Source organism: Thunnus thynnus, chromosome 19 (genome assembly GCF_963924715.1).
Source record: "Thunnus thynnus chromosome 19, fThuThy2.1, whole genome shotgun sequence".
In the NCBI taxonomy this organism is placed as follows: domain Eukaryota; kingdom Metazoa; phylum Chordata; class Actinopteri; order Scombriformes; family Scombridae; genus Thunnus; species Thunnus thynnus.
In genome coordinates, this window is record NC_089535.1 from 21193576 (window position 1) to 21220674 (window position 27099).

The window sequence follows — 27099 nt, forward strand, 5'->3', positions numbered from 1 at the left end:
CGTTGTCACATGGCTTGTAGTGATGTTTGTTTAGCTTGGATTTTTGTCTGTATACAAAGAAATTGAACCAAGGGGAAAACACACCAACTCATCCACTGATTCGGACCAGAGCAAGCAAACTTTATGTTTGAAAACGCCCTTATTGTGAACCAAGCGGAGTGCAAAACAAGAAATTATGCAGGGAGATCACCAAGGCAGGCATTCATTACTAGGAATGTGCCTGAATACATTATTCTGCAAAGCACAAATAGTGAGTTTTTTATGAGTATTTGTTTCATACAAATATTTTAAAAATTATTTGTTTTCAGGAAGAAAAAAAACCTGTGTCAAATACCAGCACACAGGCCGGTTGCATCACTATCTCAGTCTCTCTCCTCTGCTCCGCTGTTACGTCTATCAGCAGGTCTCAACGAGGGGAGTCACATCCACCTGCTACATGATGCACATTTCCTAATTTGGACATCACTTCAGGAGTTGTTGGAGGTGTTCCCCAGAGATAAAGCTGACCTATTGACACATGCAAAGTGCTCCCAAGTGAACACTTCATGAGCACTTATTGTAACACTTAAGTTTTCTAAAATCAAAAGAGTAATAAAAACAAAAACAGGATTTTTAAGCATATACAAATAATTTTGCTGCCTCAACAAATACAGATGCAAGTACAAATACTGGGCCCTCTGCATATCCCTATACATTACCAAATCAAATAGAAGAGCACCACCACTAGAACACTGAGTGCAAGAAGGTAGTCCTGATTATACATATGCAAAAACAATGCTACTCAAACCAACAAAACCACACTTTCTTGCTGCAGTATACAATAATAACTTTAAGTCAGCATTACAATGACGGTCAGGCACTCCTATGCTGTCATACAGAGTATTAAATTGTTTTTTAGGGTTCATTTGTTTTTGTCACCTTTGAAAGAGATAGTGAAGCTTTAAGAGCAATATTTCTTCTAAAAATAGGACAACATGAGTCAAGTATAACAGAATAAGAGATTATTCAACGGTATATTCTGAAGAGGCATAAGAGAGAGAAAAAATAGACTTGAAGAGGATGATGGATAATCCTTGAGAAGTTGAACTAGAAAGGGGAAATAATAGTATTCCATTTAATTAGAAAACCATGCAGAGGCTTGGTTGCAAGGTGTATATATATTATACTATATGGCACTATTGTACATAATGTGGCTCACTGGGACATGCTGAGCAGAAAATGAAATGCTTTGACCTTGTGTAGGTCAGGGCTTAACTTTGATACTTAACATAAGCGTTGTTTTTTACAGAGATGAGTTGAGGAACAGTGAAGTGGATGCAGGTGGTTGAGGAGTGAAAACACGGCTCGGAGTGAAATGAGTGAAAAAAAGCATAAAAACAGAGGCGATAAGAAGAGATGAGAGTTCATTGTAGTTAGAAGGAATAGATGAAAAGATGGTGAGTGGGAGGATGATTAGCATATGAAGTATATGTCGATTTTGTTTTGTTTATGATGACATCGTCAGCTATGTTGTTTACGTAAGGTTGTTGAAATGCATTTACATATCCATGTTGTATTTATATTCAGTTATTTGTTATTTGTCCCCAATCTCCCATAATGCATTTTTATAGTTGTGAAGAAGTGAGTTGTAGGTACAGTATATTTAAAAAGATGTGTTTTTAATTGGTAACACAATCATTATTCATGCACTGTGACACGTATAGTACAACACAATTGTTAACCATAGACTTAGACATTGAATTTTTCTGGGAGCTGTTGATGTTGGATACTATCATCTTATCTTGCACATATAGTCCTCATGGCAGCATGTTGAATCTTATAGAAAACAGCAACTCACCTGCACTGCTTCCTTCTTCAGCAACATCAAGTTGTTGACTTTGGGGGTGTTAATATGGATATACTGTCTGGAAGGACATGATGATTTCACATTGTTGCCTTGTTGATATTATGAGCACAATTTGGACTGAGGGTTGACATTTCTTTAGTTTCGAAACCTGTCAGAAGACAATGAAAGCAGATAAAAGCAGGATGAATGATTGAGAATCAGTCTGTTTTGTGCCCACCTCAGTGGCTCAGGAAATATCTTTTAGATCACCTGAAAGCCACCTGAAATACCAAAAGAACTTTTAAATAACACACTGGGTAGACCGTGATGCTCAGCCCGCAGATCAGCTCACACCAACCATTTCAGAGATAGTTTCTTTTGCCATGCAGCCGAGCTACCCATAATCACTGTGCTTTCATAGATGCCCAGAGCAACTGCTCCAGCTGTCCATTGACTCCAACGTTAACCTGACCGTGGTGCTATGAGATGCTTTTTTTCTTCGCTGTCAATTTCCATGTTAAGGTTTTCTTTTAATGATATGATATCCTCAACATTTCTAAACACAACAGTCTACTTGATAAATCAACAATACGATAGGTTTTAATTATTTCTTCCATTCTGAGAGATCAACTTTTTTTGTCAGTTAGTGGAAGGCTACATTACCCATGATCCTCAGCCACCATTGCTATGGAGAAGAAGCCAGAAGGCTTTGCATTACCCGTTACAAAACTGTAATTACAGAATTTATTCCAAACTGATTAAGATTTTGCATGCACCTGCTTCATGGAGTCCTCCCCTTCACAAACACACACACACAAACACACACAATGTTGGAGTGTTTTATTGGATGATGTGGCTCAATGTTAATTGATGTTTTAAGAAAGATGATTTCATATTATCTTCAGCCACATATTTGTGGAAATATAAAATTAAATTAGCAACTTCCCATTTTACAATCACAGGCAATAAAATGCCTTTTGTTAACAGCAATAGTGCTGTTTGGATTTGGATAGTTGTGATTGCAGCTGATTGGCAGCAATTTGAAATGGAATGAAGCCCATTGACGGCAGACAACCCAAAACAGGAGTGGAACTTGTCAAGTCAACCCACAACACAATGCTCTTCCTAACTTTAACCTGCATTTGCACTACATTGCATCAAATCTTATACCATGGCCACACAAACGGGATGAAGACAGGGTTGAATGAGTTATGTCATGCTGTCACATAATCCCAAAGCCAAGAATCATAATGATCCAAAAAATTTCTAGGGTTGTGTAAATAGCCCATGCATTCATGTCAGAAGCCTACTGGATATGCTTATATGTCCAGGCTGCAAAGCTGCCTGGTTTCTTCCCTTGATGATAATTAAAGGTGACCTCACAGAGCACACAGGCTATAAACAACAAATTATAAACAACTTAACTAGCTGTCATCACTTTATTGGCAGAGGACCTTCAGTTGTGGGGAGACTCTTTAATAAACATCTGGAACACAATATTTACAATTAAGATTCAAATGCACTTCTTACAGCTTGTTTCTTACAGCATATTTAAATATGATTTGTCTCTTTGTGTAACTGAAATAAACAAAAGCAAGCAGTATGAATGACTGATTTGTGCATGAACTTTGTTATTGAAATCTTTTTGTGTAAATAAAGTACAAACCTAAATAAGTACTATTTCTACTTTTCAATTGGACTTTTTTGAATTCTTGTTCAAATCTATATGAAATTTTGAGAAAACAAAAGTACACGAAATGAAACCATGAGAGTTTGTGAACATTTATTCTTCAATTTATTAAAACAAAACAAACAAAACATTCTTGAAATATGAAAGGAACTGTGCAATTAATGTAATTGTATATAATAGGTGAGAACACAGGTGACAAACTAAAGGAAGACACATAAACTACTGTTTGGCCTGCATGAACCACCAGAACAGAAATATAAATGTGAACTCCAGTTTGTATCCCACAGATGTCATCCCACACTCTGCCACTGCCAAGAAATGAAAGAAAAACACATACACACACAACACAGGTTAAAAGGATAACCTCAGTTGTGACATATGAGGATTTCTAGGTTGAAACGTGTCCTCCGTATTCATATGCCATGCTACAGACAATTTCACTGTAAAAGTGAAAAATAAGTTTCCACATTATGGACTGGCTTTTTCTCCATAGCAACAGTAGCTGAGGTTCATGGATATTGAAGAGCTTCCCCGCTATCCAAAACTGACAAACCTGTTTTGTAAACATCTGCAACACAATATGTGCAATTAGGATACAAATGTATGTCTAATTCTAATTGTGTGCAAATAAACAAAAACCAGCAGTATGAATGAATGATTTGTACATGGACTTTTATTATATGTTATTATGAACTTTATTACCCTGCTTTGCCTGTACTGTGACCAGTAAACAATAAAATGCCATAGGCTATGATATCAAATTAGAAACATCAGTATCAATGTATAAGGCATTATGATCACTTTAATTATCATTAAGGGAAGGAACCAGGCTGTCAAGATACCTAGGCATAGAGGCATATCCAGTAGGCTTCTGACAGGAATGAAGAGGCTATTCACACAACCCTGGAGTTTTTTTGGGGGGAATTGACAGTGTGAAAATACTTCAGTTTGGACAGTTGGTCCCACCCTCGGTTCTCCAATGGGACTAATGCTCAAAGTGTCTCATAAATTGTTATTAGGGGGAAAAGGATAAAATAGGAACATAATTGCCTTTTAATAACGTAAGTAAAGGGAACACTCTATTTGACACAGCTGAAGCTCTGGCATTCCTTCGAACCTACCTCATTAAATCAAAATGACACACAATACAATGCTTTTAGAGAACAAAAAATCATAGCTATGGCACTATAATAAATTCAGTCAAATGATGATAAAAATAACAATAAAATAAAGTTTTCTAGACTAGAAAACAACATAACCACCACCCACTGCGTGATGTTGTTGAAACAGGACATTCATGTGTCCACCACGACAAAGGATCCTAATTGACTTTCCATTGGTATTGTTTCCGTGGTACCGGCACATAATCTTAACACATTATGTGCCACCACCATGTACTGCTGTGTTAAGAGGTTGTGGTCATTTCATATATGTCTGTGTGTGTGTGTGTGTGTGTGCACATGTCTGTGTCTATTTGTGAAATGTGTGTACATTAAAGGGGCCATACTACAAAAAACTCACTTTTTCAGTCTCAATCACTTTTTGGGTCTCTGATGTACCTGCTAACACATGAATTGTGGAATAAGAGCACCCAGTCAGTTTGGTATGGGCTGGCTTGCTCTGAACTTATGTGATTCAAGCCATTCAAATTTGATACCCCCTCTTACGTCAATTGGGGCTTCATGAAATTGTAACTGCCCCCGCATCTTTGTTTCTCCGTCCACAGTTGTTATTTTTGCAAGCAACCGGACCGGTAGCAAACACAATATGTCTAAGCTAAGAGCTAAACATGCAAAATGCTCTGTTGTTGACTGCAAAGACCAGCACAAATCACTACATCGGCCCCCAGCTGTCACACTGTGAGGGTTTTTTGATTACACAACACTTCAAAGTAAAATAAGCTGTTTACCTGTTGGATGTGTGCTGGTCGTCTGCAGCTCTTTATCAAATATAATCATCACTATGGCTGTTTCTGCTCGTACTATTCCTCCCTGCATCATTTCGCTGAGCAAAGAGCTCCAAACATCACCATATGTTGTTGTGTCAACGGTTTTTTAGTACTTCTAACGAAGCTCTGCTAATTGTGGTGTTTAACACATTTAATTTCCTATAAATTTATAACAAAGTCCCATTATTTTGTCATTTAAAAGCTTTTAATATGAAGCAGCAAAAGCAGGAAATGTTGGGTTTTCATCTGCAGTAACTTAACACACCTCTGATTCGTGCTGCCCCTTGCTAGGCTTCCCGAAGCTGGCAAATCAGAGCAGAGTGGGATCATAAAGGAGGCCTTAAAGAGACAGGAGCTAAAATTGCCTGTTAAGAGACAGAGGCTGAACTGAGGGGCTGCATAAAGGGTCAGTATAAGATAAGTAAGGAGTTTCTAAACTGTGAATCATGCAAAGTTACTCTAGTGGAGCCTCGGAATAAAAATATACAGCTGTAAATGAGCATAATAGGATCCCCTTAATGTCTGTGTCTTTGCCTTGTTTGTGCATGTGTATGTATACATGTCTGCTTTCCTGCATTTGTGTGTGTGTGTGTGTGTGTGTGTGTGTGTAGGTGTGTGTGTTTGTGTTGTGGGGGGTCAAGCAGGCAGGTCAGCAGAGGCAGGCATAATTGTAGAAGCAGTAATTAAAGCTGTTTTATTTGTTTTAATTGGTGTCATTAACATATTGAGGGTCAGATTTCTGACACACAAAGACATGCACAGACATTTAGCAAACATGTACACCTACACACATACACACATGCAACGATTTCAACTGTGGGATATATTCTCATTTACCATGAGTAGATGACACTAATCACTTTAGCACAAGCTCTCACACACCCTTATTGCTACATAACTGCATACTGTTGTTGGGTATAATCACAGATTACAGAAATACGTAACAGGGCTGGAATGATCCACAAGGGCGTTCTGGCACCTTTGATTAATAAGTAAATAAATCTGATTGGTTGTTTCATATATAATAATGTAAAATGAGTTCATTTTTCATGGAGAAGGGTCCAGCTGCTGCCTGTAGATGAGGGGCCGCGGCTGAGTGTCCAGATAAACCCTCAGTTGTAATCCCCCCTCCAACCAATGTGTGGGTTTCAATGGCAGAGTGGCACTGTCCACACTTCCAAGGACATGGTTTATAAAATCTGTTTAAATGTTTGAAGTTTGAATATAACTTGTGTTAATAAGAATGTTTGATTTCTGATATACATACTATCTATGTTTAATGAAGTAGTTCTTTTTGTATTTCAGTTGTCAGTATTTCTTTATTAAAAACTGTTCAAAAATCTTCACATTGTATGACATTTGCCTGTGTTGAGCGCATTGCTGTATTGGTTGAGGTTTGTGCTAGAAGTGCAACAGGGCTTTCTCATAATAATCTTGTCTTTGTAATACTAGGTAATAATGTTTCATAAGGAAAGATACGTTTATAATATCTATGCATTCATAGGCTGAAGTGGGTTTGTCAATATCTTGCTTATGTTTTTGGCTTTGGTCTTTTTTTGAGGTCAGTGTACATTATTTCAGTGCATAAAATACCTAAAATACACATAAAGGAATAAAGGAATAACTGTATGTGGTTTGCATTTAAATGGCAACCTTTGGCAACGTTTCGCACTATAACATTACATTATTGGCAGATTATTACATTATCAGGTTTTACTAGATTTATTTATTTATATTATTTATTTATATTATGCACAGTTATTAAATTATGAGTTTCGCCAGGTCAGTACCTGTTCATACCTGCTTCATATATAATATTGTGATTTGAAATGTAGTTGTATTGAGAAAAATAATTTCATAATCAGGAAATGTTTACTACTTTGATAATGCAATCATCACGTGAGCTAATCAGCGATCACTTTCTTTGTACTGTTCTTCCTCTGGGAGGAACTTTTTGACAGAAATCTCAATGAACCACATCTGTGTCTTATTCAAGAATGCTGTGATTTTACTTTTGGCAGCAATCTGACACAGATTTTACAAAATTTTTGAAAAAGCATGTTTTGGGAGGACTGGGAGGAATGTAAAACTACTCTTTGAACTCATAAAACATAATCATTCTTCCTTACAACGTGAACTGAATGGTTCACAGCACTTTTTCTGTATTAACACCTGTTTTAATCTTATATCATATCCTGTTTTTTTTTGTTTTTTTTTTAAGAAACCTGCCAGTCTGTCCCTTGTGCATTCTGACTGCAACATTTTATAAAATGTAATAATGTCCTTTCTCTTTTAAACAAGCAAAAAGCAAAGTCATCAAATGGTCTCCATCAACTGCATTCCTGTTTCCAGGCTTCCAGGGGAGTAATGAAATACATGGAACAGCGTTATATAACTACGATACAAAAAAAGCTAACTGTATTCCACTAAAGTTACAGAAAAAAAGACGTAATCAGATTATCGTTACATTTAGTAAGAATAGGGATTATTGGCAGGATTACAATTTTGAAATACCTTTTAAAATAAAGAACGATATACTACCATGCACTGTAAAAGTCCTAAACATAAGCAGAGCAGGAACGAGAGGGAAAAATAACTCACTAATCCACGATGGTGTGGGTAGAGGATGATAACACATGGCACACGCAGGTGTGCACAGCGGGGACATGTACACACACTTCACACAGTGAACCTATGTTGGGAGAGTAGGTAGGGACGGTCATTACACACTGTGGCAGTCCAAAAGACTCTTACACATAAGTTACAAGAGAGCTTGAGTATATGACAGCTTGTAGTGCACATAACGGCTCTCCACCGAGATGACTGTGTGTGTGTAACATGCCCAGTCAGTGTGTCAAGGGTCATCGAGCATGTTCAGCACTGAATGAGGTAGATAAAACTCAGATGTATCAAGCAGATAGAATTTAATAAAAGGACACGGTGAAGCTCAAGATGCCGCTACACATACAGTATATCTGCCAGTGCCATTCCTCTGAGAGGAGCTGTGGAGGAGGACAAAGCTCTTGTAGAGTGGGCACCATTACCCAGCAGGGGATCTTCCCCTGCTGTGACATACAGTATAACTTGTGATAGCTTCACACAGTCAGTGGACCAAGCGCTGTTCGGTCAATGGCTTTCCCTGAGAATGTTCTCAGTTATGCACATCATGTGCTGTGCATTTTTATTGTAGGTCTATAGGCTACTGCCTGAATTTGCTTAATGAAAAGCAAGTTTTTCTTTGAAAATCTCCCCATCTCCCCAAGGTTACATTTTTCTGTTCTCTTACGGAATACACCTAAGTAAAAATCATCTCATTGATATTTCTTTTCTTTTGTCTTTATTTGCATATTTGACATTGAGGTAATCCAAAAGTCACAGGAAGTAATCAAGTTACGTTACTTTAATATTGTGATATTTGGATTAGGTTTCTGACTACATTTTTAAGTAATGAGTAATTTATCTGAATGCATTTTTAAAGTATCCCTCCCAACCCTGCCTATTTCAGAACAGATGATTCTTTAAAACGATTTACAGAGAGCAGTTTTGTCTTCACCTCTGCCTTGTCCGAAACACACTTGCGTAATAGAGCTCAATCTCACTCTAAATGAGCCTCTACAATGTGTAATGGTTAGTCAAGATTTAAGGTAACAAAAGCAGCTTTTTGTTTTCTAAATTGCTACCATATTGGCAATTATATTGACTGTCCTTCATGTAATTGTTTTCAGTCTTGTGTTCTTGCTATTTCTATTTAGTTTTCTTCTCTTTTTGTCTTGCTAAGAGCAACGTCCACACATTAGCTGCAGTGTGCACATAGTGGTATGGTGTCATACATACTGTAGTAGTTGTACGAGCAAAAAAGCTTCAGACTGCATCATTATCATTTTAAATTAATGTCAAAATTAGCATTTTTTTCTGGTTTACTTAGATAAAGGTGTAGTGAATGGGTATCAAAGTGCTTGTGTAGTTGTCTCTGAGAAAAAAAAAAGTTCTGTCTATTATCAGAATAATTGCAGGATATTGTTTCTTGATGACACTTCTGGATAGAGAAAAGACAGGGAGGAAGTCTTGGAGGGAGAAAAATGCGCAACATGCACATTTCCATAATTCATTGCCCATTGACCCATGCCCATGTCAGCCAACACTGTCCCATTATCTCCTCTCTTGCTCCCTTTGTAACAGCAATTTTTGTGCAAGTTTGGCAACTCTGCTGAATTAATGTGTGTGAATATTATGTAAAAAAGGGGATTTTCTATTTTGGATTTTCTAAGTGGATTTTTCTCCATTATATAAAAATCACTGCTAACCAAATACAGGCTTGTTGGAGGCGCTGGAGCAAAAATTATCTTCACACTCCGATCTCTGCAATATTCATATATTTACACAAGCCTTCAGTTAAAGATCATCTTCAAGTATCAATGGGAGAACTAATTAACACACCATACAGACACAAAGACAATCATTTGATTAGTCCTGATGTGAAACACCTGTACCATTGGACCAGTGACCAATAAGTGGATTTTCTAGGTGTTTTGAAGCCACACCCACCTCCAAATTTATATTTTGAAACATGACATTGCATAAGGTAGTAAGATTAGATTTTTTTTTTTCCAGAATTATCATTTCCATGAACCTAGAAGTGTATGTTTAGTAACAAATTTAACCTGTACATTGTTCTATGTTACTCTTTTCATCATGTGTATGTCTTAATTACATCATAAATATTTCTCCAGACTGAACTGTTAATCCATGTCAATGATTCAACACCACACAATGTTCTTTTCTTCTCCACCACCCTCCCTGCACTCCACAGCATTAACGTTCCCTTTCCAATATGCCACACTGTATTCATCGATTCTCTGTGAAGGACGTGGAGAGGTCATGTTTTCAATAATTACAAGCAGTGGATCGCTAAGCTGTAAAAAACATCAGCATCATTAGTGCGTGTTTGAGCAATTAGAAAAGCATCTGTCTTTAATCACAGGTTGAGAATACAAAATTATGTCCCAGCAGTGTCTCATTTCAAAGCAGAGATTTGTGCAATCAGATCATAACATCTGAAAGTTGTTTTTTTTTTTCTCCTTGTGTCTGTTTGATTGTGTGTGTTCTTAATTTTTTGCCTTGAAATTTCAGTGATTTACATAATTAAGCACAATAAAAAATCTGAACTCATGTCAAACAGCTGAAGAGTTTGGTTGCTTGTTTATATTTTCTCTGAATGCCTTTGGTTTCCAACAAGAAGAAAGGAATCAGGCTTTACCTACACCCCAGGGAGCTTGACCAGCTTTTAGCTGTTGCTCTACTTCTACTCCTGCAGCATCGCTTGCACCAGCCATGTGGTTTGGGGGCAAACCCACTCCTGTCCTGTCCTTGGGTTGCCAACCGTGGCAATGGTTTCAGTTAATTTAAGTTAACAAATAGAGACAGACCGAAACTAAACCTTAAATACCTCAGGGAACAAGTTAGCATTCATTGTCCATCACGGTCTCAATGAAAAGTTGCTCCAAACACCAGCACACCATTTTTATGCGTCCATATCTCTACTCTAGCACCTCTGACATCTGCCCTCAAACAATACTAGATATGACTCACCTTCTTGACAGATGGCAACCAATCGCTGACAAATAACAACCTGTGACTGTGACATCACTTAGGTATGTATGTGGGGCTGACAAAACAATCACCATTAACTATGACCTCAGTAATAAGCATAGTGTAATTGACAGTGACCCCTACAGTGTCAACAAAGTCTAAATATAATGAGCTTTTTAAAAAGGTAAAATGAATGTTGTATTGGATTCCATTAGATTACGCAGCTGTACCTAATAAAGGGGGAAGTGAGTGTACATTTACTTTTTTACCCTTACAGGGAGGAAATATTCATGACACACTGCACCACCACTCCAAAACCTCCCTCTCTGTCTCTCTCTGTTGCAAACACAGGTACATACACACGCACACACAGCTCCACTTGAACATCTCTTCAGTTATTTTAAGCTGAACCACTGTTACATCTGCGCTGAGAGTTAGTGAGTCAGAGAGGTGCTCCTCTGCCATTACATGGAGTTTTCTGTCTGCCAGGAAACGGATATCCACCAACAGAGGGATACCGCTGCTATCGGTGGTAGTCAGTATGAGAGCTCCACAGACTAAATCCTCACCTACTTTAGAGACTGGAGGGTGAAGTGCAGTCTCTTTTGGCTGCATCATCACTGGCTGTTAGCAATGGTCGGTGAGTAATGCAAGAGACCACCAGACGAGAGCCAATCATGCACATTTTGATTCCCGCAGAAACGTAAGCACAGACTTGTTTACTCCAAACAACACTGAGGAAAAGCTAATCATAGTGGTCTCTGGCTTTCCAATTCTCTACAACGTGTCTTTAACAAGCTACTGGGACTTTAAAAAGAAGAATAACATGTGGAAACAGACAAGCATCGTTGTTTCATTAATATGGCAGCCATGTCAGAAGACAATGGTCCAGTGAGAGCAGAGTATGTAAATAACATGCTTAACACAACACACCCACAGAGTTACTTAGTTACTAGAAGACATGAATGCAAAGGAAATCTAATTGTTTATTTGCACTGTAGCAATCTGTTCACTATAAAACACATGTAGCAAGTCAGTAATCGAATTTCTCACCTACCCAATACCTTCTTTGACCATGACTTACTTATTTGAAGTATAATCGTACTGATATAAGACACAACTTCCACACTGCTGTCACAGTGATACCACAATCTCGTCTCCTTGAAATTACATTAAATACAAATTTGTTTGCCCAAATACGCTCACCGGCCACTTTATTAGCAACACTTGTGCAATCTAATGCAATCCGATACAACAGCTCTGCCATAAATTCTTCTTTTATGAAGCTTATACATTTTCAGTTTTTGTTGATATTGTCAGAAAGGTGATAATTCTGCTTTATGTTTATTATTGAGGTTGTAGTGGGTGGTGGTGGTGTACTGGAGTGCATCATATTGAAAAGTGTTCCTAATATTTTGCCATCCTCATGTATGTTAATGGAGTGGACAAAATGTTAAGAACACCGAGAAATCAGGTCACTCCAGCAGAAATCTATACTAACCGCATTTCTCTAATATTTTACCCCAATTACAGAATCTGGGTTTCTCATTCACCTGACGTTTAATGAATCAGTTCACAGCAGTGGCTACTAATGTTCATGCAAATGCAGTGGCTGAAGATATCAGTGAACAGTGGTACCAACTGTGGTGCACGGTGTTGGAGAGAGGCAGGAGAGACGAAGCTGGTGTTAAACCTGCTGAATATCCGGCATACCACTAACACACCGTGAGGGTGGGGGAGGGCAGATGGCTGTAAGTGAAGTGTGAAGTGGTCAGTTGAGAGGTGGGGTGAGCCAGGACTGGATACAGCCTGCAGAGCTGCAGCTCAATCAGGTTGTTGTTCAGTTGGTCGTCTGGTCAGCTGGTAGTTGTTCCTTTTAGCAAGGAGGGGATTTCCTCTGGTAGTTGATATCCCACAGGGTGACCCCATGTAGGGCCGTTTTACACCAAACCTGGTGACCCACAGTATCCCTGTGTTTGCATAAGTCATGGGTATGCAACTCAGGTCATGCAGTGTAACACGCTATTGATTACTCTGTTGTCAACTGCTTTTCCTGTGAATGACGCTTGAGTTGCATTCAAAGCAAATAAAAATAGCGGTTCTTTGTAGTAGCTCTGATGTCCCGATCCAGCTTGTACTTGACCTGTTGGGAAGTTTTTATTTCGCTCCTCTGTGGGCTTCCTGTTTGTCCCAATGAATTTGAGGTCAGCTGTAAACCAGAGCTTGTCAATCTTGTAACTGATCTGGGTTCCTGCTGGAGTGCTGCTGTCCCCTTAAAAGCTGATACATGCAGTCAGAATGTCACAAACAGGCACATTCTGAGTAATGCAGCCTGCCTTGTTTTGCTGTAGTTACATCAAATCACAGAGATAACATATACAGTATAATCTCCCTCTTTCATTCAATATTTAAAAATGTCCAAGTTGCATCCTCCATTTACAGCAGAATTACTCATCTTTAAAATAAAAGTAAATGATGTTGGAAACATGCAATACTAAACAGTATCTTAGCAGAAAATATTCTATCACGGTTGAAAACTAGCGAACAAAGCCTGAGAGATCTCAGCATTGAGCTCAAAGCTCCATGTCTACATTTTCACTTTCTGGCAGGCTCACCTTGACGACTCAATGAACAGTGAACCCCTGGCAGCGCCTGCTCGTTGAATGTGTACGGTCTGTTTCAGGGACTCTTTATATCCAGGTAGTCAGATCAAGGAACACTGGCAGCTGGCTGCTCGTGAACGCACACAGTGATAGCGTTGCCAAAAACCACAGATGCTGCGGCAGAGCAGAGAAAAAAGAATTGCTTAAAGGGGTTTTAATTTCCCAAAGTAAGAATGATGTGCTGAATTATGACATCTGATGGAGGAAAAAAGATGGAGAAACAGAAAAAAAGGAGAGATAGAATTATTACATGGGTGGGGGGCTAATTATCAACCGCTGAGACTTTCCACTGTCATTATGGAATAATGAAAATATCACTCAAAACACTATTATAGAAGTATTAAATTTTCATTAGACACCCCACGAGCCCCTCTACTCCACTCCTTTATCACTTTTTTACAACTCAGGACACAGTTTCATTCTGTTAATATTTAATGACAGATGGAATTAAGCATTTAGTTTTTGGGACCTGATTGATTCCAAATGGAGACTGTATTTCAGTAGGCATATGTAATGAAAGGCTGAATTGAGAGAGGGTAAGTGGAAAGGAAAAAAAAAAAAAAAAGGAAAAAGTCAATTGAATTTGAAAAGCAGAGAGGGGATTTAAAAAATGCCAATAAACACAAAGAGCTTGAAGAAAGGTATAAAGCTGCACAAGAGAGATGTGTAAAAAAACAGAGCCAAAAATAAATAGACAAAATAAAATGATGGCATCCAGCAGAGACATCTGGGACTGAAGAATCCCCATTGTGAAGTACATTTTACATGCTGATATTGTTAAAAAATAAAAGACATTTGGTTGAGAGTATAAGTCAGTTTCCTACTGTTTTTTGTATTGACTTTTTTTTTTCTTTTTTTTAAATCTCAAAAGACACAATTTTGTTTTTTCTCTGCGGTGGTCCAAAACTGGTTTGTGAGTATTTTCATACAAATCTGACATTGTCACATTTAATCAGCCTTTACAGTCTTTACTTCAGTGTTTATGTCATTGTTGTTGGGAAGGTGAAGGATTGGAGGGAGGATCATTTAAATGCACATCGCTAACCAATTCTGAATCAAGAACATGTTCACTCAGATGTTGCTTTATTTAGCAGACCTGTTCACTGTCTACTTACAAGTATTGAATAGAAAAAAATAGGTTTAGGTTTTATACAGTGAAGAAAGTACAAAGTGGCTCAAAGTTTATGCTGCAGTCGCTATAAATAAATTGAGCTCAGACACATCGGCTGTTTGAAGAAACCAACATAGATTGAATTAATCTAGGAATTGTGTAAAAGGCTAACTATGTAGGCTTTTATATGTTCCTCAATACAGGCTGGTGTGTGTCTGCCTTGAGAGCAGGAATTGGTAATATTTAATAAAATGATAAATTATAAAGAAAAACAAAATCTGTTTATGTGGTGGACTATTGTAAAATATAAATACAGTATTGAGTGGCTGGACACTCAATACTCTGCTACTGAGAAATATTCAGAAGCCTCTTGGGTCACATCTGTCCAGGGTGAATATGCCAATAAAATCCATCCAAACAAGGAGCTAATACACTGGATGTACATAAATATCAACAACTACCATACTATACTCGTGTGTGTTTCAAGTTTTGGATGGCTCATACAAATAACAGCATGGCCCTAACCAACATTTCTGCCACCCTCCCTGTTTCAATTATCCTATTATCCGTGGAAAGTTATGGATAACCAGCTGAGGTTGGCGGTTTCTGATTCTGAAGATGCGAAAACAACGGTGCGAGACAACAATGTTCCACTGATTTGCATTAGCTTGACAGAATGAGTTCGTTCTGTCCCTGACAGTATTATCAGGGCAACTGTGCTACTATTTTCCATTAGCAAAATATACTTAGATGGAAATCTTATGCCACCAAGGACACTTTTATGATGATGATTATTATTTTAATATTATAGTCTATCTCCACAGCTTTTACTACAAACATGAAATACTTAGTCCGACATCCATGTCTAAAAACCATTAGGGATGATTAAGGCATGACTAGGGAGCAGAGAAACATTGTCATAATGATTAAATAATAAAATGTCAGTGAAATGCTTACACTTCCCTTACCTTACCCGTGAACATCACAGTACTTCCTGTGCTGGCACTGAGCACTGCAGCTGAATGTAAATCATTAATGCAGAATAGTTGCATATGAAAGTAATTCGTAGCAGACAGGGTTGAACAAAGATAGCTGACAGTGGCTCGAGCGGATGTGAACCTCTGACTGTGAGAAGTGTAAGAAGATGACTCAAGTGTACTTTCTTCAAAAACTTATTATGACTAAATGTGTGGCTTCTTGTTTTATATTCTTTGACTCACCATGCAGACTGTCCTCTCCTGCACCTCACATACTGTAATCCTTATCTGTACTGCGTCAGCACAGTTCAATTTCTCAACTAAACTCTTCAATCTGTTGAACTTTTGTCCCATTTACCTCTAAGTGATTCTGGGAGAGTGAGGAAAAAGCCTTTAAAATAAGCACATTATCTTTTGAAAAATTAAACAATAGGATTGGTCTTGGAATACTGGAGAAGGTCTGGACAGAAGGGGGGTGTGTGTATATGTGTGTGTGTGTCTGACACAGGTGATAGGAGTAAAAGGTGTTGTTTTTCCTGCTCCTGGCAACCTTCCAGGTAGATCTGATGGATTAAACCTTTGCAGGTATATGCAGATGTGCACACTTCCCATTGTCAGATTCTCTGTACATTCAACACTAATTAAGAGCTCAGAGAGGAAAGCTGATTCAGACGACTTTCTCTCACACCCTTTCTCTCTCTCTCTCTCTCTCTCTCTCACACACACACACACACACACACACACACACACACACAGACTCACATGCTGTATGTATGCACTCTCACAGACTGCATGACGAATGGTGGATAATTGGTCTAGGCAAGACATTGCATCTTGATAGATATTCTTGCCTGTGCACTGGGTGAACAACAGTCACCCTCTCTGCAGAGAGCACAACTGTCTCTTGACTGGGTCTTTCACATAGTAAACACATCACTTTTTTTTTTTTCCAATTCCTGTTATTTAACGACATTCTTAATGTGAATATTTCACCACATTAGATTACTGTGACTGTTCAGGTTTACATGTGTTGTCATGGTTAAACTTTTTATTATAAAAAAGGAGCTCAAAATTTTGGGAAATACTGTGCGCTTATTTGCCTTCTCTCTAAGAGTGGGATAAGAAGATTGATATCCATTTCATGCCTTTATGTTAATGCGGCCATTTTTAGTAGAAAACACTAGCCAAGCTGTCAAAAGTTAAAAAAAATATATTCCAACTAATTAACTATTAATTTTATTGAATGATTTTTAAACAGATGGAAGACTTGACTTGAAACAGTCATGCTCTCTAGGATTTAACACCTCTAACCTCAGTTCTGTACAATTAAAATGAAGTCTTTTAGAAGAATGCCTTAAACCCTTATTCACCCCAACCCTTGCAAACACAGACAGCATTGCTGGTAGACCGAGGAAATTAACTTTTCATTGGCCATCAGGCTAATTAGCTGGTTGATGTGACAGCTCACAAAGCAAGGGTGTGAGGCTGCAAAGACTTTATTCTCTGCTTCACATTCTGTGTCTCTAACACACACAGGTCTAACACACACAACCACACAAACTCCCACCTACCTCATCCCTGTGACAGCTAAATTGGGATTAACGAGCTTTTAGGGAAAAGCTGCAACAGCAGCTCCTTTTCTCTTTGTTTTTCTTCCATTGACACCCCCATGCCTGCCTGCCTGGCTCCCTGGCAGGCTAACTGTCTGACTGGTTTGTGCTTGATCTTGCATCAAATAGAAAGGTTTCCTTTTTTTTAACTTGGTATACACCTGCTTGGTATACACAGCCTGCAGGCTTTTTCCTGGTGCTGCATTGGTCAACAAAACGAGCTTTGAGATCACGCCGGATCTGGAATGACAAGATGAATAGCTGGTCTGAAACATATATGAGCCAAAGCCTTATGGTGGATGTTTCCTTGAAGAAAAAACAAAAAAATATGTACTCGTTCACACATATAAATAGAACAGAACTAAACAAACAAAAGTTAATGGGCTCTAATATTAATGTGACAGAACGTGGCAGATGGTGGGGCTTTGAGTTGGCAAAGTGAGACTAAGTTGTACTCAGCATGATGTGGTAGTGCCAGTTCGACACCACACCATATTTTATGGTGAACCGAAGCTGCACAACTTGTGAAAATATTGTGGGAAATGTCGGTTTTTAGTACTTCCACACTTAATCCTCATAGATACAGTTGTATTAAGGCAAATGAATGCATACTGTCCTTTTGGGTGTCTCTGTGCTGATATGTAAAGGCCTACAGTGGCAGAGGCATCAGAGATGTGTCCAATTCTGCCATCATTACCGAGATGTATGCTTGCTCTTGCAAAGCCTGTCCAAAGCACAGGTATCATACATTCTGTGCTATTTTGGCGGAATAACTGACTCATGTGCACATGAACGGATCTGATTCAAAAGCTTTTCAAGCCTTTTTGTGCAGAACACGTTTGCCAGTTCAATTTGGATGAAATTCAGCCTATTGAGTGATGCCTAATGAGTGATGTCCACATGTCCCATTGCCTTTCCCTTTGTCAGCTACTGCTAGTCTCAGCTAGTGCTAATTAGCTATCAAGTGTTCATTTATTAGCTGTCTGATGATTGTTATGGTTCAAGGAGTGTGTCATACACTGTGAATATGGAGTCATTATGGGTTTCAGGGTTTCATTCCTGGTACTTGAGCATGTGAAAAATGACCGTCTACACCCTTCCTATGCCACCGGAGAAAGTCAGTAGCAACAACGACGGCAGAGAAAAAGCGTAATGTGAATAAACAAAAATGACACGGTAAAGTACTGGTAAATGAGAATGATTGTTGAGTTTTGTCTACTGACTCGTCTAAGTAATCTCTCAAATACCTACCGTCATCACCTCTTACATTACACTGCATGGCATTACCACCTTTAAGGCTGGCACATCATTCTCTTCATGTAGCTGAGGGCTCTGAACGTTCTCTGGCACTTTGGCACAGACGACAGACGCCTCTATCTGTAAAAATGAGAGGGTGCCTCAGTCAGAATAACCTGTGAGCTCCACTTCACCCCGGGGACGACCAGTGTTCATTCAGATGCTCTTCACAATCTCACCAAGACACATGTACCATCACCCCCTCACATCCACTGTATGTCTGCAAGGTTTCGACTGCCAAAGATGAGAAGCTTCTTCTACTCGGTCATGGCCCATGAAAGCTCTAGATGCGCTGTGTGTGGCCCACTATAGGGTATAAAAGTCACGAGGGCATGAAAAGTGATATTGAAGAAAGTAAAACGTTGAAAATAACGTCTCATCACTGAGGAACTTATGTCCCACTTCCAACCCCTAGAGCACCCATGCACATAACTCTAAAGAATCATTGCAATAAACATGCATAGGACAGTCCACATGTGCTACCACAACAGAGAAAAAATGGCGGCATAGTCAAAGTTCTGAATGTAGCAACAGATGCATAAAAGAGGGGGATCAAACAATTATTCACAACTGGATATGTGTGCATATTAATTGCCATATTGTTTCTGAACACCAGCGCTTCCTCGGGGTGGCGTTTGATCTACACATAACAACAGATGTTTCGCAGAAAGACATACTTCAGCCTACTGAATGATGACACTGACAAAAGCAATGCCCATTTGATGCAGTAATAGTATACAGGCCTGCAGGGTGATGAAGAAGGATAAAAAGACTTCCTTGCCTACCACTTCAACAAATTAGTCCTCCATCTGATCCATCAGCAGCTCAGAGATCATGCCTTGAATCTGCACTTCATATTTCAAGACTTTTGAAGAATATCCCATGCACGCATCTAACATTAAATTCAGTTTGATGGATTTTATTCTAGTCTAGCTTCTACTTACAAAAAGTCACGCTCACGCACATGATGCCAGATGCACGCAGAATGTGCACCGCTTTGTATGGGTGTTGTGTTTTCTTGAGTGAGCAGTTTAAAAGCTTTGTGGGCTGTCAGTGTATGTGGCACTGGGCAGTAAATTTAAAAGGTCCAGGCATGGAGCAGTGTGCACCTCCTTATTCATATTCTGTTATTCAGAAAAGAGTAATTCCATTAAGATAAATTGGACCACTTCCATAGATTGAGCTTAACAGTAAATCAGATGTCTTCTTAGTGTGTGTTTTTTTTTTTCAGCTCATCATTAGGAAAAGCTAAAAAGAGGGTCGAACTTGCAGGGTTGAACTTGCATTTAAACCAGCTCATCCTCACAAGAAAAAGAAAACAGTATAGGTCATAAATTCAGTTGCCAAAAATGACCTATAGCTACGTTTGAGTGACAGACACCATCTAGTGGCAGTAGTAATTGTGACCCGGAGAAGTGACGCAGTTCAGATGACGTCGTTATAAAATGACAAATTTCCATAATCAGTGGTGGCGGGCTGAGTGGATGGCTAGATAGATAGATGGTGAAAAATGGGCATAAATGCAGGAGATTGCTGTTCACTTCCTGTTTCCAACCCCAAGTGTCATGTTTCCAACCATGAGTCAGGACAGTTTTTTTAAAAACCATAACGATTGTTCTGGTGTTTACTGTTGCCATAATGACAAAGGCTGCCTAACTTTAAGGAAGTAGTAACTTCCCACACCACATTTCAAGTGTTCATTTTAACCCAAACCATGATCTTTCCCTAACCCTAATCAAGTGGTTTTTGTGCCTAAACCTAACCAGATCTTAACCAGAGTGTTGGCAAACCATAAAACATCATTATTTTTTAACAGTGATTTGTAACGGTTATGGAAAGCACTGATAGAGGCAGCATATTAGAAAATGCTCCTAAGGGTCATGGTGGTGGTTTAATTATAAGGATGTGTTGGTCTAAACACAGACCAAAGATTTCTAGAAAAAAAAGAAGTTTACAGCTAATTGCAGCTCTTATGTAATGTTTTCCACTGCTAAAATAAAAGGGGAAACACATAATTTTAAGTTAACATCAAGGTAATTTGAGCTCATTAAGTGTGAATCCATAAACTGTAACTTGAGGAGGAGCGCTACTAATGGACATCAAGGTGTTACGACCCCCCCCCTTTTTGCCTGCAGTGGTCCAACTGGACTCTTCCTGAAGGAGCTTGCAGTCAGTGAGGGTCGTTAAGGTAATGTGGTGGCACCTGTGTAGGCTCCACCAAGGCTATAACTACCAGCCTCATTCTCTCTCTCTCTCTCTCTCTCTCTCTCTCTCTCTCTCTCTCTCTCTCTCTCCAAGGCTCCACATCTCCAGGTTTTGGGTTTGGTTTGACACTTTTGCTGCCTTCATCAGTAACAAACACATTCCCCACTCACCCATACATTCCACTCACTACTGATGCTCTCCCCAACCCATGCTTTTTTTTTTGGTAAATAGTTATATTGGTTTATTTCTAAATTGGCGCTTTAACCTGGCTTGCCTCCCCTTTTTGTCACATGCAATGAGCCAGTTTGTGACAAAGGACATTAAGTGGAAATAATTTTTTTGGGTAAGGTGATTAATCACTGTTATGAGAAGGTTAAGCTTGGTTTGTGTACACAGTGTGCACAGCACATGTGTTTAGAGTTTCTTTCAGTCATTGCCAGATAGATAAATCACAGTTTCTCCCATCTGCTGGCCAGGCTCAAAAAAAAAAGAAGTTGAGAGAAATAGGGAGCAATTGAAAAGATGAGGAGGGGAGATGGAAAAGACAGAGATAAAAAAGGGAAAGTGAAGAGGCATTCATGCAGAAAAAAAAAAAAAATACTCCACTCATCTAGCTAATGATACGTTTTCAGTAAGAACTCAAAAACACAACTTATTTTAAACTTTACACAAGGTACTGTTTCAGTTTCCAAACCCACTTTCTTTTTTCTGTTTTTATTCAAAACCCTGCTCAGCTCAGAAAAAAAGGGACAAGTAAACATTCAAAAGGTCAGAATTCATTAGCTGGGAAAATAGCTTGCGAAAACAAAATTGCCTCTTTTCTCGCACTCCTCTCATATTCGTTCTTCCTGTCTTTCTTCAAAGCTCAGCAGAAATAATGAGCTGATAACATAGTGTCTGCTTGACACCTGCTGAAATGCTAAAGAAAAAGTCTGTTTCACTGATTCTTTTAAAGGTTTTCTAGAAGAAAAAAAAAACAACAAAAAACACCAAGCCAAGTTTAAGATATTTTGAACATGTCAATAGTTGACAGCAGCCAGGGCAGATAATGGATGTGAAGTCTTTATTGAGCTGTTTAGTGTTCAAATTAATGCAGCTGTCGTTTTGCGCTTGTTTAATATATAAGTGCACAGTCAGCATGCGCACAAACGCCCACACATAAATGTACAGTATACACACAGCACTGGCACATATACACACGCCCACCAAATGATCTTGTGTGGTCCATGGTTTTCAACCTAGCAATCAGTGACAGTCAATTTCAGTACGTAGCCTACAAAGTAAGAGGACCACAGATCGGACACACATACTCCCATACACACACACACGTGACTGCCAAGGACCACCACAGTCATTATGGAGTAGCATCTGTTTGCAAATAAGCCACCTCCTCTCCATAACTCTCCCACTGTGTCATTATATTCACTTCATGTTTCTTCCATAACCCTGTACATAAACATAGAAATAAGAACAACCATGAAAACCTTTCTTTTGCCAGAGCCTTGAACATGACAAGAAAGTCAAGCACTACGTTTCCTGTTACCTTCCATGTTTATTGGAAAGTGGGTCCTTTCATTCTCAATAATCAAGAAACTCCAGCGGTTTTTTATCTGCACAGTTTGTCCAAAAACATGCAAACCTAAACTAACTTTCACTGAAATGAGACGCCAAAACTGTATTTTGCGTCTTCGAGTCGATTTGCACCACCTTGGGCGAATGCAAGTCTAATAATGCGTCTTTCCATCGACCCTATGTGCAATCACACTGCCTCTAAAATCTGCTTTCCATTCTGTCTGCACACACGCTTCACAGAATAAAATGTTTGAAGCTTCATTATAGGACAGAATTCTCTACAAAAACAGCTTAAATTGTATTATTGCATATTTCCAATGCAACAACTCACTCTAGGAAGACGTGAAAAAGATGCAGCCAGAAATAGACAGGAGTTTGACACTGAAGCAGCATAGAGAAAGGAAAGAGCTTTGAGTGACCCTGACTGGCCTGCTGAGGGCCAGTCTTTCATTCCCTTTATGACATGAAAGTGACGTCTTTGACATATAAAAAAGAAAGAAAAAAAAACTTGCAAGTGCTGGCATTAGTGTTCTTCATAGGAACGTTTTTTGTAATTTCTTTGACCAAGGGTAATCCACAAAACATGCCAACTAATGTTCAAGTGGCATTAATTGAATATTGAGGAATGAGCTGTAAACACATCATTGACATATTAGTATCTTATAATCTAGGCTTGATCATAATATATCCCCTTTTTAGATCAAAACTAAATTTTGGACAAATTCCAGTCACATGTCAGGGTAACAAATGTCTTTAGTCTGTCTTTATTTTAATTTTCTTGGCCTTTTCTTCTGCTTTTCACATGGTCGACCGCTGCATAATACCATCTCAAACATGTAGCAGACATTCAGGTTCAGGCTTTAAACTGTTTTTCATACTCTTCTGCTATTCTCTCCTTTAGTGTAGCCAAAGCCCCATATTAGGCCCTGCTTTACTTTCATGATATACTGAATGTTTCCACTGGGACCTATTTTTGAAAATACAACATCCCTTTTCATTTCTATGCTGATAAAATCCAAAGGTGACTTTTTCCATCGCTGCAGTCAGACTTTTGAATAGTTTACCCCTCACTGTCAAATCTTCCCCATCTATCACCACTGTTAGATCCCAGCTAAAGACCCTCCTTTATACAATTGCTTTTGAGTCCCCTTAGTTATTAAAATAACAATAAAATTGTTTTAATTTTGTCTGTTACACTTATTTACCTATACTTATTCTGTTATGATTATTTAATTGCATTTGAAATGTATCTGTAAAGCACTCCTCTTGTTTTTAAATGTGCTCTATGGATACCATAAATTTGACTTGACTATAAAGTTGTGGTGAACTTATTAGCAAACAGTTATTCAATCATTACCGTCATAATGAAAGTTCAAGATTCAGCCTTGTTTCAGCTGTTTTGTTCCCTCGGGGGAAATATCAGCAGCTAAATGCTCCCCATCATCAGCAGCAATGTCATCAGCACTTTGCCACAGAAGCCACATATGTTCCCCATCTAGTCGCACCAATTGTGCAGATGCAGGTGGTTTATTACATATATGGAGACATTTGATATATTGTTGCTATAAAAATATAGATCAATGCATCTTTAAAACCCTGATTTGACCTGTGTGAATAAGCTGCATTGTAACAAAGTAAAACTCCTTACTCCTTTGTTGATAGGGTTCAACTTAGCAAATAACTGGACGAGCAAGGATAAATACCAGTTACATGGAACCTCAACCTCCCATATGGTGCAGCTTTTATAGTTTTTTATCATTTTTTTGGACTACGCCAATCTTGTTACCATCTGAAATGCTGAAACACTTTCTAGATTATTCTTAACACATTCGCTTTGGAGGTAATACCTACTATGATGCTTATTCTCTTCTACATCACTAAACTGTATTCTGCTGAAATATTGTAAAAGTATAATTAATGACATACGTATAGCATGTTTTTACCATGCGGTATTGTTTAAACATACAATGTACAGTTTCCTGTGCTGTGCTGTAATTCCTTAGCTACAGTACACAGTGTCCTTACTGTTATTATGAGAAAATCCTCTGTGATTACCCGTATCACTGTGAAGGTAATCCCTCTTTTTGGCAGCTTTCTGTATCATGCTGCTGGCCATATGTCCAAGTGATGGCTGTGTCCAAGCCCTTCTGTCTAGGTGGTAGACTCAGCCCAATTAACACTAACGATATTCAAATCGGGGGGAAAGTTATGGCCACTCATCAGCAAAATGTGACTGTCATATATTACTCTTCAGTTATTCAGCTTGGAAGTTCTTCTCGTCTTTCTTGGCTTCCGTTCTTAATCTGGTTTCCATTTCTCCTTTTCCTTTCTCGCCTCTTATTCTTGCTTTGCGTCCTCCTTCACTCACATTGCTTATATCATTCCTTCTTCATGTCTCTACATCCTTGTCCCTATTCTTCCCCTTTCTCATTACACTGCCCTTATTCCATCTATCTTCTTTCCATTCCTTTCCTTGGTGTCACTTTTCCTAGCTCTTCACATCTTACACATACTGACCCTTCAAATCATTTGTGACTGCTCTTTCTTTCTTTCATTTAGTCTCTATCTGCTTCTCTTCCACCACCCTGACTCTCTTTTTCACTCACTTTCTGACTTAATGTTTGTATCTCACTGCAAAGATGAGATTACATGGGTGTCAAAGATGGGAAGGAGGAATGGTGAATTTGACAAATGGAGGACAAGAGATGGTTGGGAACGTGTAGACATCAGATATAAACACACAGTGCAAAAACACACACACACACACACACACAGTGACTGACACCACCTAATGTTCTGTAGCACCCTTTTTGTGAGTGAATATTGTCTGCACCATCCGCCATGTCAAAGTCCTGGTACATGCAATTATAGTCGGTGAATAAATTTGAATACATTTAGTTCCTATTCACCTGTATTCACTCGTTAATTGATGGATGCTCTTTGGGTTGATTGCAGTCTTTAGTTTTACATTTAATCTGCTTCCTTTTCATTCTTGGCAGTAGGCTGTGTTGTTCCTTCTCTTTATCTCCCATCTATCCTGTCACTGAAAAAAAGAAAAAAAAAAAGAAAAAAATCAACAAAGAAACCATGCATGTGCCGTTTAATAACCGCCATCACATCTTCAGGTGTAGCAACAGCCAAACTGTTTGACAGCTATGTGTTCTGTTAATGTGGCTTCAAGCCAGACAGTCGGTGCCAAACATCCATGGTGAGTCATGTTGGATAGCACTAGCTTCTAAAGACTGATGAGATGGAAATTGTTGTTATTAAGGCAATGGGAAATGTTGACAATTTCAATTATTTAATATGTATTATAAAAAAGAACGTGTACAAGAAAAAAAGGGGGAAAAAAAGTTGTAGTTATGTATTTACCTCCAACTTTTTAAGTAAAAGTTGAACCTTGAAGCAAAACAAAAAAACAGGAAGTCTGTTAGCTTATGTGTTGTGTCAAATCTCAGTAAGCCATGACAAATCTACAATTTGTTATATGCCAATGATTTAAGCATTTAAGCCAGAAATGAAAAGAAATATGAACACCGAAATATGCTTGTGTGTTGTTGTCTAGGAAATGTATCCAGCAGCTGCATAATGTACTTGTCACCATCTACCAAGTGACTTAGAAAGGGGCTGTTTTCACTTGCTTTCAATATCATACATCACTGAGCAGAACCTTTTTTTTTTTTTTTTTTTTTTTAAAGCTGTAGCCCTAAGCACTGCTGTCATCATTCACTGAGACTAATGAGATGTCTTTGCTGATGTAATTTACCTCATTTCGAGCTCATATGAAAAATGTAAGCATCACCATGAAAAATAGTTATGTTTTAGTTCTTAATTATGTGCATATCTTTGCTAGTCAGACGCTGTTGATACCAACAGTCAGCTTGAACCTTGGCTTTCATTTTTATTTGTGATTTGTGAATATGGAATATTATGAACTATATGAAAATGTGTACTCAGTGTGAAATATCTGTAAAAGTGGCACATTCAGCTGTGATGGAATAAGCGTCTGGGTCAAATGCAGGCGGTGGTTTCACATATGCTATAAGGGGACGACATCACACTTGTTACATCATAATATTCTACTTGTTAATGTTGGATTTGTTAAGAGAAAAGGAACAGTGATCTCCTTTTAGCCATCCTGAATTATGCAAGGAAGAGAGATGTTTCAAGAAAATCCAAATTTGTAAAACAGACAATACAGAGTGAAATATAGACACGCTACATTGTGGATTCCTTTTCTTCTGCTCTCAGTCAAACACATTTGTTAGATAAGTTTTATTTTATCAATTCGATATATCTTCACCTTACCTTGCCCATGCACATCACCACTGGTTAACTGGTTTTCTTTCCTTTTTTTTACTGTGCATAGACACTGTTGTCATTAGATCAGGAAAAGCCTTTGTAAAGAAACATATGCCTATGGAACGATAGGAATCATAGGTCCAGCGCTACCTGACGCAACACTTTTTGCTAATTGGCAATACATCCAGCCAGTAAGCTGCAAAATGTACTCCAGAGGAAATTTAAGTCAAACAGAGCCGGGCTGAAAAGGTTACTGACGCTGTTGTTAATTGTTTAGATTCATAGTTTGCTAGCTTGGGAGATGCTGAACT

General features: G+C 38.6%; 1 long non-coding RNA gene across 5 annotated transcripts in view; it reads right to left on the reverse strand.

Moving 5' to 3' along the window:
- The window catches only part of LOC137170826 (uncharacterized), a 103346-nt gene that overhangs the window by 8939 nt on the left and 67308 nt on the right, over positions 1–27099 (reverse strand). For 4 of the 5 annotated variants that reach the window (XR_010924673.1, XR_010924674.1, XR_010924672.1 and 1 more), the window contains 3 exons: positions 25396–25529; positions 13668–18790; positions 1838–1994 (listed from right to left, as the gene is read on the reverse strand). This is a non-coding gene — a long non-coding RNA (uncharacterized lncRNA). The remainder of the gene's footprint in view (positions 1–1837; positions 1995–13667; positions 18791–25395; positions 25530–27099) is intronic. The other variant, XR_010924675.1, reaches the window with a different exon arrangement.